The sequence below is a fragment of the Protomyctophum parallelum genome (assembly GCF_964188405.1).
Source record: "Protomyctophum parallelum genome assembly, chromosome: 4".
In the NCBI taxonomy this organism is placed as follows: domain Eukaryota; kingdom Metazoa; phylum Chordata; class Actinopteri; order Myctophiformes; family Myctophidae; genus Protomyctophum; species Protomyctophum parallelum.
Window position 1 is genome coordinate 32,201,752 of NC_139700.1, and position 13,238 is coordinate 32,214,989.

General features: G+C 43.3%; 1 protein-coding gene across 1 annotated transcript in view; it reads right to left on the reverse strand.

Moving 5' to 3' along the window:
• pus7 (pseudouridine synthase 7) overlaps positions 1-10,211 on the reverse strand; it is a 61,608-nt gene extending 51,397 nt beyond the window's left edge. Inside the window, exon 1 of the mRNA XM_083763150.1 lies at positions 10,171-10,211. The gene's annotated coding sequence lies outside the window, so the exon portion shown is untranslated. The remainder of the gene's footprint in view (positions 1-10,170) is intronic.
• Between the last annotated feature and the right edge of the window lie 3,027 nt (positions 10,212-13,238).

Sequence of the window (13,238 nt, forward strand, 5' to 3'; positions counted from 1 at the left end):
TCAAACATGCCCAGCACGCACCCAGCCTGGGCGCCTAGAGGCTCCAGGGTGGGGGGGGAGAGTATGTCGGCTGAGATGATAGTCCATTTATCCGCTCGGTCGTGTCTCCCTTCTGCGGACTTAAACCGACACCGGCACGGTTTCACCTCCTTAATTATGTCTTCAAATGTTTTTGTACTCAATCGTATGATCTGTGGCGGTGCTTTGCACGGGCAGTGGACAGTCACAGACACCGTGCACAGGTCCATGCTGTATGTTGTCACTGTTGTGTTGTGCGTCTCCTCGCGATGACGCATTCCAAAACATTTGCGCACGTGATATTTTAGACGAAAGAAAACTTTATTTTGACTTCGCGCGTCCCAATGGTCTCATCAAAGATAATTTTAATTTTAATAAAGACCTTTTGGGTCTTACTCGGTCGCATTCTGAGCTTCTTTTTTTTTTTTTTTTTTTTTCCACCAAATGCCAATAAAATAATATGAGTCGCGCATATTTAATAGAGTCGGTCGGCAACCGGAAACCAAAGTTTTTTTTTATTAGGCCTAATGGGTCTTTGCCAGGTTTAGGGATTGCAACTACTCCAGCCTTTTTCCAAACAGAAGGGATGGTTTTCTGTGCTATGCATGTGTTCAGCATCCCCACAAGCCAGGTCCTTGCGATAGGTCCCAGGTGCTGTATCATTTCTGCCAGTATGCCATCAATCCCTGCTGCTTTTCCGGGTTTCAACTTTCCCATTGCAGTTTCACGTTCTTCTAAGTCGAAGGGTTTGGTTTGAGGGCTGGCTGATTGTGGTTGGTCTGATACCACTGTGCGATGGTATTCTATGTGGGTCGGTGGCGGTGTTGGTTACAACTGTTGGCCACCAGTTGTGACCAAGACCGCCACCGACCCACAGGAGAATACCATCGCACAGTGGTATCAGACCAACCACAATCAGCCAGCCCTCAAACCAAACCCTTCGACCTAGAAGAACTTGAAACTGCAATGGGAAAGTTGAAACCCGGAAAAGCAGCAGGGATTGATGACCTACTGGCAGAAATGTTACAGCACCTGGGACCCAACGCAAAGACCTGGCTTGTGGGGATGCTGAACACATGCATAGCACAGAAAAACATCCCTTCTGTCTGGGAAAAGGCCAAAGTGGTTGCAATCCCTAAACCTGGCAAAGACCCATTATCCACAAAGAGCTACCGACCCATTTCCCTCTGCATCACCTACAAGGCTATATGAGAAGCTGCTACTCCAACGCCTTGTTGCCACTCATAGATACCAAGCTGACTAAAGACCAAGCTGGTTTCCCTCCCAGCCGCTCCTGTGCTGGACAGAGCTCAACCTCACCCAACACATTGAGGATGGGTTTGAGGGGAAACAAATAACTGGAGCAGCATTCAGAGATCTCTCTGCTGCCTACGACACTGTCCAACACCGCACAATGGTCAGGAAAAGCCTCCTCAACAACAGGCGCTTCTATGTCCAGTTAAATGACCAGAGGAGTAAATGGAAAGCCCAAAAGAACGGCCTCCAACAAGGTAGCGTGCTCGCCCCCCTCCTTTTCAATATCTACACAAACGACCAGCCACTACCCAATGCCTAATGCCAGCGTTTCATCTACGCCGACAACCTCTGCATTACGACCCAACAAGCAGACTTCCAGAAGATTGAGTCTGTCCTTGAAAGTGCCCTCCAAGAAATGTCAAGCTACTACAATACAACCACCTGAAACCCAACCTATAGAGAACACCTCACACACACATAATTTCCTTTCGTGGCCGTTTACATTCGAGGGTCGCTGGTCCTCTCGAACGGAACAGTTTAACGTCATGCCCAGGACGAAAAGATATAGAGAACACCAACATGTCAAATAACAGCAGGAAGGCATGGGCCACAATCCACCGTCTTGGCAAAAACCACACCACCCATAATTCACAACGGTCACAGCAAACTCTGTTGCATCACAACTGGTGTAGGTATTGGATGGAGCCCGCACACCACAGGTATAAGAAAGACGTTCTTTGTTGAAATACTGACAGCGTTTCGATCCATTTGATCTTCATCAGGTCATGTGTACACAAAACATACACTTTTATACTAAGGGAGTGCCCCCATTAAACAATCAAAATACCACATTTTGGTGCCCCTCCCATCACTGCAGGTGTGACACGTCAACCCTGAGTGAGTAGGTGGGGACCCAGACATATTGATGTAAATATAGTCTGTTCAGAAATTGTAGTGCCTCTCATAGAGCTTGTAGGTGATGCAGAGGAGGGAAATGGGTCGGTAGCTCTTCGGGGATAATGGGTCTTTGCCAGGTTTAGGGATTGCAACTACTCCAGCCTTTTTCCAAACAGAAGGGATGGTTTTCTGTGCTATGCATGTGTTCAGCATCCCCACAAGCCAGGTCCTTGCGATAGGTCCCAGGTGCTGTATCATTTCTGCCAGTATGCCATCAATCCCTGCTGCTTTTCCGGGTTTCAACTTTCCCATTGCAGTTTCACGTTCTTCTAAGTCGAAGGGTTTGGTTTGAGGGCTGGCTGATTGTGGTTGGTCTGATACCACTGTGCGATGGTATTCTATGTGGGTCGGTGGCGGTGTTGGTTACAACTGTTGGCCACCAGTTGTGACCAAGACCGCCACCGACCCACAGGAGAATACCATCGCACAGTGGTATCAGACCAACCACAATCAGCCAGCCCTCAAACCAAACCCTTCGACCTAGAAGAACTTGAAACTGCAATGGGAAAGTTGAAACCCGGAAAAGCAGCAGGGATTGATGACCTACTGGCAGAAATGTTACAGCACCTGGGACCCAACGCAAAGACCTGGCTTGTGGGGATGCTGAACACATGCATAGCACAGAAAAACATCCCTTCTGTCTGGGAAAAGGCCAAAGTGGTTGCAATCCCTAAACCTGGCAAAGACCCATTATCCACAAAGAGCTACCGACCCATTTCCCTCTGCATCACCTACAAGGCTATATGAGAAGCTGCTACTCCAACGCCTTGTTGCCACTCATAGATACCAAGCTGACTAAAGACCAAGCTGGTTTCCCTCCCAGCCGCTCCTGTGCTGGACAGAGCTCAACCTCACCCAACACATTGAGGATGGGTTTGAGGGGAAACAAATAACTGGAGCAGCATTCAGAGATCTCTCTGCTGCCTACGACACTGTCCAACACCGCACAATGGTCAGGAAAAGCCTCCTCAACAACAGGCGCTTCTATGTCCAGTTAAATGACCAGAGGAGTAAATGGAAAGCCCAAAAGAACGGCCTCCAACAAGGTAGCGTGCTCGCCCCCCTCCTTTTCAATATCTACACAAACGACCAGCCACTACCCAATGCCTAATGCCAGCGTTTCATCTACGCCGACAACCTCTGCATTACGACCCAACAAGCAGACTTCCAGAAGATTGAGTCTGTCCTTGAAAGTGCCCTCCAAGAAATGTCAAGCTACTACAATACAACCACCTGAAACCCAACCTATAGAGAACACCTCACACACACATAATTTCCTTTCGTGGCCGTTTACATTCGAGGGTCGCTGGTCCTCTCGAACGGAACAGTTTAACGTCATGCCCAGGACGAAAAGATATAGAGAACACCAACATGTCAAATAACAGCAGGAAGGCATGGGCCACAATCCACCGTCTTGGCAAAAACCACACCACCCATAATTCACAACGGTCACAGCAAACTCTGTTGCATCACAACTGGTGTAGGTATTGGATGGAGCCCGCACACCACAGGTATAAGAAATACGTTCTTTGTTGAAATACTGACAGCGTTTCGATCCATTTGATCTTCATCAGGTCATGTGTACACAAAACATACACTTTTATACTAAGGGAGTGCCCCCATTAAACAATCAAAATACCACATTTTGGTGCCCCTCCCATCACTGCAGGTGTGACACGTCAACCCTGAGTGAGTAGGTGGGGACCCAGACATATTGATGTAAATATAGTCTGTTCAGAAATTGTAGTGCCTCTCATAGAGCTTGTAGGTGATGCAGAGGAGGGAAATGGGTCGGTAGCTCTTCGGGGATAATGGGTCTTTGCCAGGTTTAGGGATTGCAACTACTCCAGCCTTTTTCCAAACAGAAGGGATGGTTTTCTGTGCTATGCATGTGTTCAGCATCCCCACAAGCCAGGTCCTTGCGATAGGTCCCAGGTGCTGTATCATTTCTGCCAGTATGCCATCAATCCCTGCTGCTTTTCCGGGTTTCAACTTTCCCATTGCAGTTTCACGTTCTTCTAAGTCGAAGGGTTTGGTTTGAGGGCTGGCTGATTGTGGTTGGTCTGATACCACTGTGCGATGGTATTCTATGTGGGTCGGTGGCGGTGTTGGTTACAACTGTTGGCCACCAGTTGTGACCAAGACCGCCACCGACCCACAGGAGAATACCATCGCACAGTGGTATCAGACCAACCACAATCAGCCAGCCCTCAAACCAAACCCTTCGACCTAGAAGAACTTGAAACTGCAATGGGAAAGTTGAAACCCGGAAAAGCAGCAGGGATTGATGACCTACTGGCAGAAATGTTACAGCACCTGGGACCCAACGCAAAGACCTGGCTTGTGGGGATGCTGAACACATGCATAGCACAGAAAACCATCCCTTCTGTCTGGGAAAAGGCCAACGTGGTTGCAATCCCTAAACCTGGCATAGACCCATTATCCACAAAGAGCTACCGACCCATTTCCCTCTGCATCACCTACAAGGCTATATGAGAAGCTGCTACTCCAACGCCTTGTTGCCACTCATAGATACCAAGCTGACTAAAGACCAAGCTGGTTTCCGTCCCAGCCGCTCCTGTGCTGGACAGAGCTCAACCTCACCCAACACATTGAGGATGGGTTTGAGGGGAAACAAATAACTGGAGCAGCATTCAGAGATCTCTCTGCTGCCTACGACACTGTCCAACACCGCACAATGGTCAGGAAAAGCCTCCTCAACAACAGGCGCTTCTATGTCCAGTTAAATGACCAGAGGAGTAAATGGAAAGCCCAAAAGAACGGCCTCCAACAAGGTAGCGTGCTCGCCCCCCTCCTTTTCAATATCTACACAAACGACCAGCCACTACCCAATGCCTAATGCCAGCGTTTCATCTACGCCGACAACCTCTGCATTACGACCCAACAAGCAGACTTCCAGAAGATTGAGTCTGTCCTTGAAAGTGCCCTCCAAGAAATGTCAAGCTACTACAATACAACCACCTGAAACCCAACCTATAGAGAACACCTCACACACACATAATTTCCTTTCGTGGCCGTTTACATTCGAGGGTCGCTGGTCCTCTCGAACGGAACAGTTTAACGTCATGCCCAGGACGAAAAGATATAGAGAACACCAACATGTCAAATAACAGCAGGAAGGCATGGGCCACAATCCACCGTCTTGGCAAAAACCACACCACCCATAATTCACAACGGTCACAGCAAACTCTGTTGCATCACAACTGGTGTAGGTATTGGATGGAGCCCGCACACCACAGGTATAAGAAATACGTTCTTTGTTGAAATACTGACAGCGTTTCGATCCATTTGATCTTCATCAGGTCATGTGTACACAAAACATACACTTTTATACTAAGGGAGTGCCCCCATTAAACAATCAAAATACCACATTTTGGTGCCCCTCCCATCACTGCAGGTGTGACACGTCAACCCTGAGTGAGTAGGTGGGGACCCAGACATATTGATGTAAATATAGTCTGTTCAGAAATTGTAGTGCCTCTCATAGAGCTTGTAGGTGATGCAGAGGAGGGAAATGGGTCGGTAGCTCTTCGGGGATAATGGGTCTTTGCCAGGTTTAGGGATTGCAACTACTCCAGCCTTTTTCCAAACAGAAGGGATGGTTTTCTGTGCTATGCATGTGTTCAGCATCCCCACAAGCCAGGTCCTTGCGATAGGTCCCAGGTGCTGTATCATTTCTGCCAGTATGCCATCAATCCCTGCTGCTTTTCCGGGTTTCAACTTTCCCATTGCAGTTTCACGTTCTTCTAAGTCGAAGGGTTTGGTTTGAGGGCTGGCTGATTGTGGTTGGTCTGATACCACTGTGCGATGGTATTCTATGTGGGTCGGTGGCGGTGTTGGTTACAACTGTTGGCCACCAGTTGTGACCAAGACCGCCACCGACCCACAGGAGAATACCATCGCACAGTGGTATCAGACCAACCACAATCAGCCAGCCCTCAAACCAAACCCTTCGACCTAGAAGAACTTGAAACTGCAATGGGAAAGTTGAAACCCGGAAAAGCAGCAGGGATTGATGACCTACTGGCAGAAATGTTACAGCACCTGGGACCCAACGCAAAGACCTGGCTTGTGGGGATGCTGAACACATGCATAGCACAGAAAACCATCCCTTCTGTCTGGGAAAAGGCCAACGTGGTTGCAATCCCTAAACCTGGCATAGACCCATTATCCACAAAGAGCTACCGACCCATTTCCCTCTGCATCACCTACAAGGCTATATGAGAAGCTGCTACTCCAACGCCTTGTTGCCACTCATAGATACCAAGCTGACTAAAGACCAAGCTGGTTTCCGTCCCAGCCGCTCCTGTGCTGGACAGAGCTCAACCTCACCCAACACATTGAGGATGGGTTTGAGGGGAAACAAATAACTGGAGCAGCATTCAGAGATCTCTCTGCTGCCTACGACACTGTCCAACACCGCACAATGGTCAGGAAAAGCCTCCTCAACAACAGGCGCTTCTATGTTCAGTTAAATGACCAGAGGAGTAAATGGAAAGCCGAAAAGAACGGCCTCCCACAAGGTAGCGCGCTCGCCCCCCTCCTTTTCAATATCTAAACAAACGACCAGCCACTTGAAACCCAACCCATCAAAAACCCAACTATGCAGCTTCCACCTGAGGAACCGAGACGCAAAAAAAGAACTGAGCATCACAAACTCTCAAACCATACCCACCCCATGTAACTTGGAGTTACACTGGACAGTTTAACGTCATGCCCAGGACGAAAAGTTATAGAGAACACCAACATGACAAACCCTACACTTAAACCCTCTATATTTAATAAAAAACAATTCTGGACAGGAATCCTGTATTGCAGGGGTGCCCAAAAGGTACATCGTGATCTACCAGTAATCACAAAGGCTGTGCAGGTAGACCATATGGCATGCCCCTGTATATAATCTATCACTTGAATTAAGGTGACTTGACACCAGCTCAAATGTTGCACACAAACATCAGTAGCAAAAGTACAAAGTTATTGTGACAGTAATAATTGCTATAGTGTGTGTTCAGTAACAGGAATATTCCTGTCTCTCCAGCTCTTTAATAAATAGAAAAGGGTTTAATCAGGAGTTGTAGTAGCCACAGGATAATCTAAGCGGTGGATATTGCTCTTTTCTTCATGTCTTTATGTATGTAAATTGTCTTGTTGTTTGTGTTATGTCAAATGCGTGTATATGTGTTCTGCTAGCCCTCCAAGCAGAACCCAAATGCTACTGAAGTTTCTGACATTTGTTCGACCCAGTGCATTGGGTCCTGTTCCTCGTCGTCCATGCCACCTGATTAAAACATTTACTGGCTCATGTTTACATGTTAAAACGCCTCCCCGCGGCATGTGACGCCATTATTTTCCTTGAGTTATTCTGAATTCGGTAACTTTAAGTAGCTATACATCCCGGTGCGAATATCTCCTGTGGCGCGGAAGCCGTTAAGTATTTTTAATATATGTTTGCCCGATTTGGAAGCTTGGATTCTTCTTGTTTATTGACACCTCATTGTACCGCCTATCTGGCTAGCTAGTGGCGCTATAGCTATGACACAGCAGATCAGAGGCAGGGACGTAGCCTCACAAGCCAACCGCACACCGGGAGGCGGTACAATAAACGGTAAACAAACAAGAAGAAATAAAGCGACCAAATCGGTCAAACAAAGATTAAAAATACTTAACGGCTTCCGCGCCACAGGAGATATTCGCACCGGGATGTATAGCTACTTAAAGTTACCGAATTCAGAATAACTCAAGGAAAATAATGGCGTCACATGCCGCGGGTCCTATTTTAGAGAGAATCTCCACATCCGCATTTAGGAATTTCCATACGAAAATACACTAGCGAGCAGGGACCCAACGTAAAACTAAACAAAATATCAAAAAAGTTTTACGTAGGGTCCCGAAAGGGGCTAGTGTTCTGCATATACTTGGCTGCTGTGTTGCAAGTTACTGAACACACACTATAGCAATGATTACTGTCACACTATAGAGCTATTTAACACTGTTACTGAACACACACTATAGCAATGATTACTGTCACAATACAGAGCAATTTAATTTAGGTAACCAAATTGACCCCAATAGTAGATCTTTACACTCTCAATAGTTCAATTGTTGTTAAGCATCTGCTTAATTTCCAAAAAAAACTACACAATTAGAGAATGTAGAAGATTGCTACTTTTGATCCTTTGATTATATAATGCTGATTGTAGCATAGTGGTTAGTGACTGAGCTTTGTTAACATGAGTGCCGGGATCGTTTCCCACCAATTTCAAAGAATGTTTGTTGCTTCGTGCCAATTTTCACAGAATGTTTGTCCTTTTACCTACCAAACAATACTATTTTCACCTCTAGTCGATTATTTATTCAGCGTTTGAGCCACGGACCACCATTTGAGGCCATCTAGTCTCTCAGACCCATTTGAGCCACTGACCACCATTGTGAGAGTCTATTAATGTGAAATGGTGGTCCGTGGCTCAAACATGTTATCACTTTTGAAGTTACTTGTTGTGTTTAGATATGTAAATACTACTCTTTAAAGCCGTGTTTCGGTAGTCGAGTGGGTACTGTCGACGGTTAGTAAACATTGAGGCCGGGCATAGTTGTTTATAAACCTTCGACACTAACCATTCGGCTACTGAAACACTGTTTTACAGTTTCGTACAAACATCATATATAAACATCATAACAAGTAACTTCAAGTGATAGACGTTTGAACACACAAACAACAACAGCGTTAAGTATTAAATAACATTTAATCACTTACTTGCTCCGAAGACGGACCCGCGATGGTGACGTGGCACGTTCCAAACAAACACTGACCAAACCTACCTCCACGCGTCTCTTCCGTATTTGAGGGCGGCGGCACTTCCTTCCGGTGTGAGGCCACGCCCGCGAGATTTAACCGCGAATCTATTGTAGTCCTCTTACGTTACATCCGGGTCCCTTGGTCCCATCCGCTTCTAATGCAAAATAGCTACATATGAACGCGTGAATTTACAATAACGTTATTTGTCAGAAAGGAAGCCATTGAGGGTTAAAATGGGTCTTAATGCTTCCAACTCATATAACTGTCACCAACAACACTTTTAATGATATTACATGAAGCAGACAGCCCTGTGGTGAAACCTTTAGCATTACACTGTGGTTAATAGGTTTTTATTCACAATGGAATGTTATTGTACTCTTAATATATCATGGTGTAGCACAGCACAGTAGATTCATATTTCAATCGATCTGGGATGTTAAAATTGTGCAAAACTCTGTTCAATGAATGGCCTCTTCTGCTACATTAAACATTACTAAACATTAAACGTTACTTATACCTGTTATTGAGACTCCTATAGAGCATGTTGACATGGATAGCTTGGTTAGTAGTATCTCTGTTAGTTAATGCAGTTTGATTGATTAAATTAATAGCCTATTTTATTAGACAAAAATGTAGAACAGTAGTGTCATAGAGTGGAAAATGCCATTTGGTTTAATGTCACAGAATGCAGTGCCACGTAGAGCAGCATGATAAATGGTTAACTTTATAGTGTGTTCAAAAATGGCAGATCTGCAAGTTCAGTGTCTTGAATGAGATGTGCTGTGAGTTTGCATATCTGCTATTGTCCAGCATAGGACCGTTGCACAGTGAAGTATAAACAAGGCTTTAGGATTTATAAGTCGTTTTTAGAATAAAATAGAATATTCACTCCAGTGAATAGCATTTATCCATTTAGATAACTTTTTGATGTTATTTAATTACTTATTTTTACACAGAAACATAATGTGTGTCTTTACAATAACTGTAATGTAATAATAATACTAATAATGTAATGTAATAATTATTAATTAAATAACCTTATTTTATTCTGAAGGCAACCGGATGTCTTAAATTAGCTAGCTCTCAGACAGGAAGTTCTAAATTAGCTCAAAGACGGAGCCGATGTTACTATGTTGTGTGTTGTGTTTTTTCTATTTTTTCTTACCGGTATTCTTCTTTGGGGTTGATAAACCAGGTTAGAGGTGCATTACCGCCACCAATTGGACTGGAGTGTGGAACACAGTTACTTACAGCAGGGGATAAAAATGAAGAAATTGGAACTATTTAAAGTGCATTACAGATTTCCACTGAATCAAGATTAGCCCTGCTAAAGGGGAATGTTTTGACAGGTCTGTGGTCTCAGCAACCGTTTAGTCATTTTAAGTAAGCAGTTATGTTAGTTTTCATCTATCCATCAGAGCCAGACTCACTGAAAATAAAAATAGTACATTACCAGCTAGTCTTTCTAATGTTGTCTGTATGCAATGTCAGTTTTGAGGCCAGTCACGATTTAATACTAATCTTGTATCTTGTCCAAGTTTACCATTAGCATTCACTTTCACTTGATGATTATGATAGAATAATGTACCATATAAATAAGATACCCAGGAGTGTCCCCTGGTGGTGGATGTAGTGAATAACTACATTCGGTAGTCAAATTTACTTGCATGAATGTAATATAATAATATAATGTAATATAATGTGAGTCTGTGACACATCCCATGTGTACAAGTTATTTGGGGTATACTTTGGTCAAGTTAGCATGTACTTTTATGCTCACAATAAAGGCACATAATCTGTGGCTTTTGTAAAATACAATAATGTGTGTATTTAAATGTATATTGAAGAGTTGAATGAATATAACTTAACATTTGTATAATTATATTATATTACATTTGCCTATACATTTATATTATTATGTTATATTATAGTGCCACCCTCATTTGGAGCCCTGATGGTCCCAGGTTGAATGCTTCTGTTGCTTTCAGTGTATTGTACCAACCTCACAGACATTCCTTAATGTAGGCCTATACAGTATGTTCATAGCTGCTGCCAATTAAAACAATTGTGATTCACAATGCAGGACTGGATTGTCCTCATCTGTATCATTGTGTGGACCAACAGTTGGTTCACAATCTATCTCTTATTCTCTTCCTTTGCTAAACCATCTCAACTGAATTCCTTAAATCAAAATGACAATGAGTGAATCTTTTTTCCTTCAGTTTCCTTCAATATTTACTTCAGGTGTCAAATATGTAGTGTACACTGTTGTAGCTGACACTGACATCAATCCTGAACTTCACAGTTCAGCTTTAAAGTTTCATTTGAAATTTCATTTGTAACATCTATATAGTCTAATCCACTAGTCTACTATTTCACTATCATGGGAATACGGTTACAGTTGTTTTGTACAAACCTCAAGCCTGAGTTTTTCATAGCTTAGTTATATTTAAACTAAAAGAAGAAAATAAAGACATGAAGCTTGATATATGATTATCAAATAAAATATATTATTTATTATTATGAAATCAAACTTAAATATAACATAAAGGATGAAGCACGTTTGATGTATAACACAATATGAAACATACTTCTCAACAATCTCTTTAAAATACAAATACAAAATAACAAAGAATTAAACCATTAATGTAAGAAAAATTAGCACTATTATTTACAACTGATACAGATTATTAAACAATAGAGAAATAATACTCAGTGTAGCATACTATCATTTCAAAGTAACAACTATTTACAAGCATAACTATGTATACTATGTATACACAGAGAGAGAAAGAGAGAGGGGGGGGGGAGTGATGGGTGGGATAGATTGAGGTGGGAGGAGGAGAGAGTGTGTCGTCCTGCTGGGATGGATCAGGGACCTGTGTGAGAAAAATAAGTAACTTTAGGTCATTTACTTCATACATTTAATTGCAGGAAATTGCTCATTTTTTATGTCTTGCAGTTTAACCACGTCAACCCTAATGCCCCTATTCTTTCTGGGATGAACATTCAGCACAAATAGCAGATCTACAAGCTCACAATGAGTCTCGATTAGTGATGGGAGATTAATCTGTAAACACATCGGTATCGGCCGATTTTAGTTGTTTTTAGATTAATCTGCATCGGTTCGATTAATCAATCAGCCCGATTAATTAATCGGTCTGATTAATCGGCCTGTCTTTACAGATAAACAAGCCCAAAGTAACAGCTTGAACAGATCTACAAGCTCACAATATTTAATATAAAGGTATTTAAGTTAAATCTGACTTCCCTAAGCCTGCAGTGCAGATACCCTGTTACATGCATTTTTCAGAATGGACAAAATTATTATAATGTTTTAATACAGAATGAGATCGGTTATTGGCCATAACAGCAATTCATTATATTGGATATCGATATCGGCCAAAATGTCTCATCAAGCTGTCAGCTTCGACCTCCTGTGTGAGAAAAGGTAGTGATTTGTAATGTTAGTGGATGTTAGTGGTGGTAAATGTACATGCATAACAAATCACTGGTTAATCACTTCAATTCAACTGTTCCACTGTTTCCATGTCTCTGCTTGCAGTTTAACCACTGACATGAGCCCTAGTGTTTGGGGCAGAAAATAGCAGTTCTACATGCTCACAACATGCTGTGTTGTGAACTTGTAGATCTGTTGTTTTTAGCAAAGAGATTTAGTGCAGAGGGAAATTAGTAGGGGCCAAGTATAGACCCCTAACTCCTTGTATACTATGTAGTAAAGTTGTACTCACTCTTAGGCGTTTGGCTGGTGGTGGCACTGGCATTTCACTGTGGTTTTCCTCCTGGTCTTCCTTTGAGTCCTTGGGTGGTGGTTTCCTCTTGTTTCCCTTGCTCTGAGATTGTAGTCTCTTCTGGAGGAAGGCTTGCATGCTCCTGCAAAAAGTGTGAGATGGGAATAAGGAGAGTAAGCATTAACTCAGACAATAAACAAAGTCACATAAATAGAGCGCAGGGAGAACAATGTGGTGCCTCAAAGAAACTAAGATTCAAGGTAAACAATGAACCTAGCATGTCTAAACCACATAGTATCTAAACATTTGTGGTCAAGCAAAACTAACCAATTAAAGTAACAAAACCATTAAAACCAGTGACCAAGATGTATCGATACATACTTGAACTGAGCAGATCCAGTTCCTCGCTTCTTTTTGGCCACGGTGACCCTCTTCCT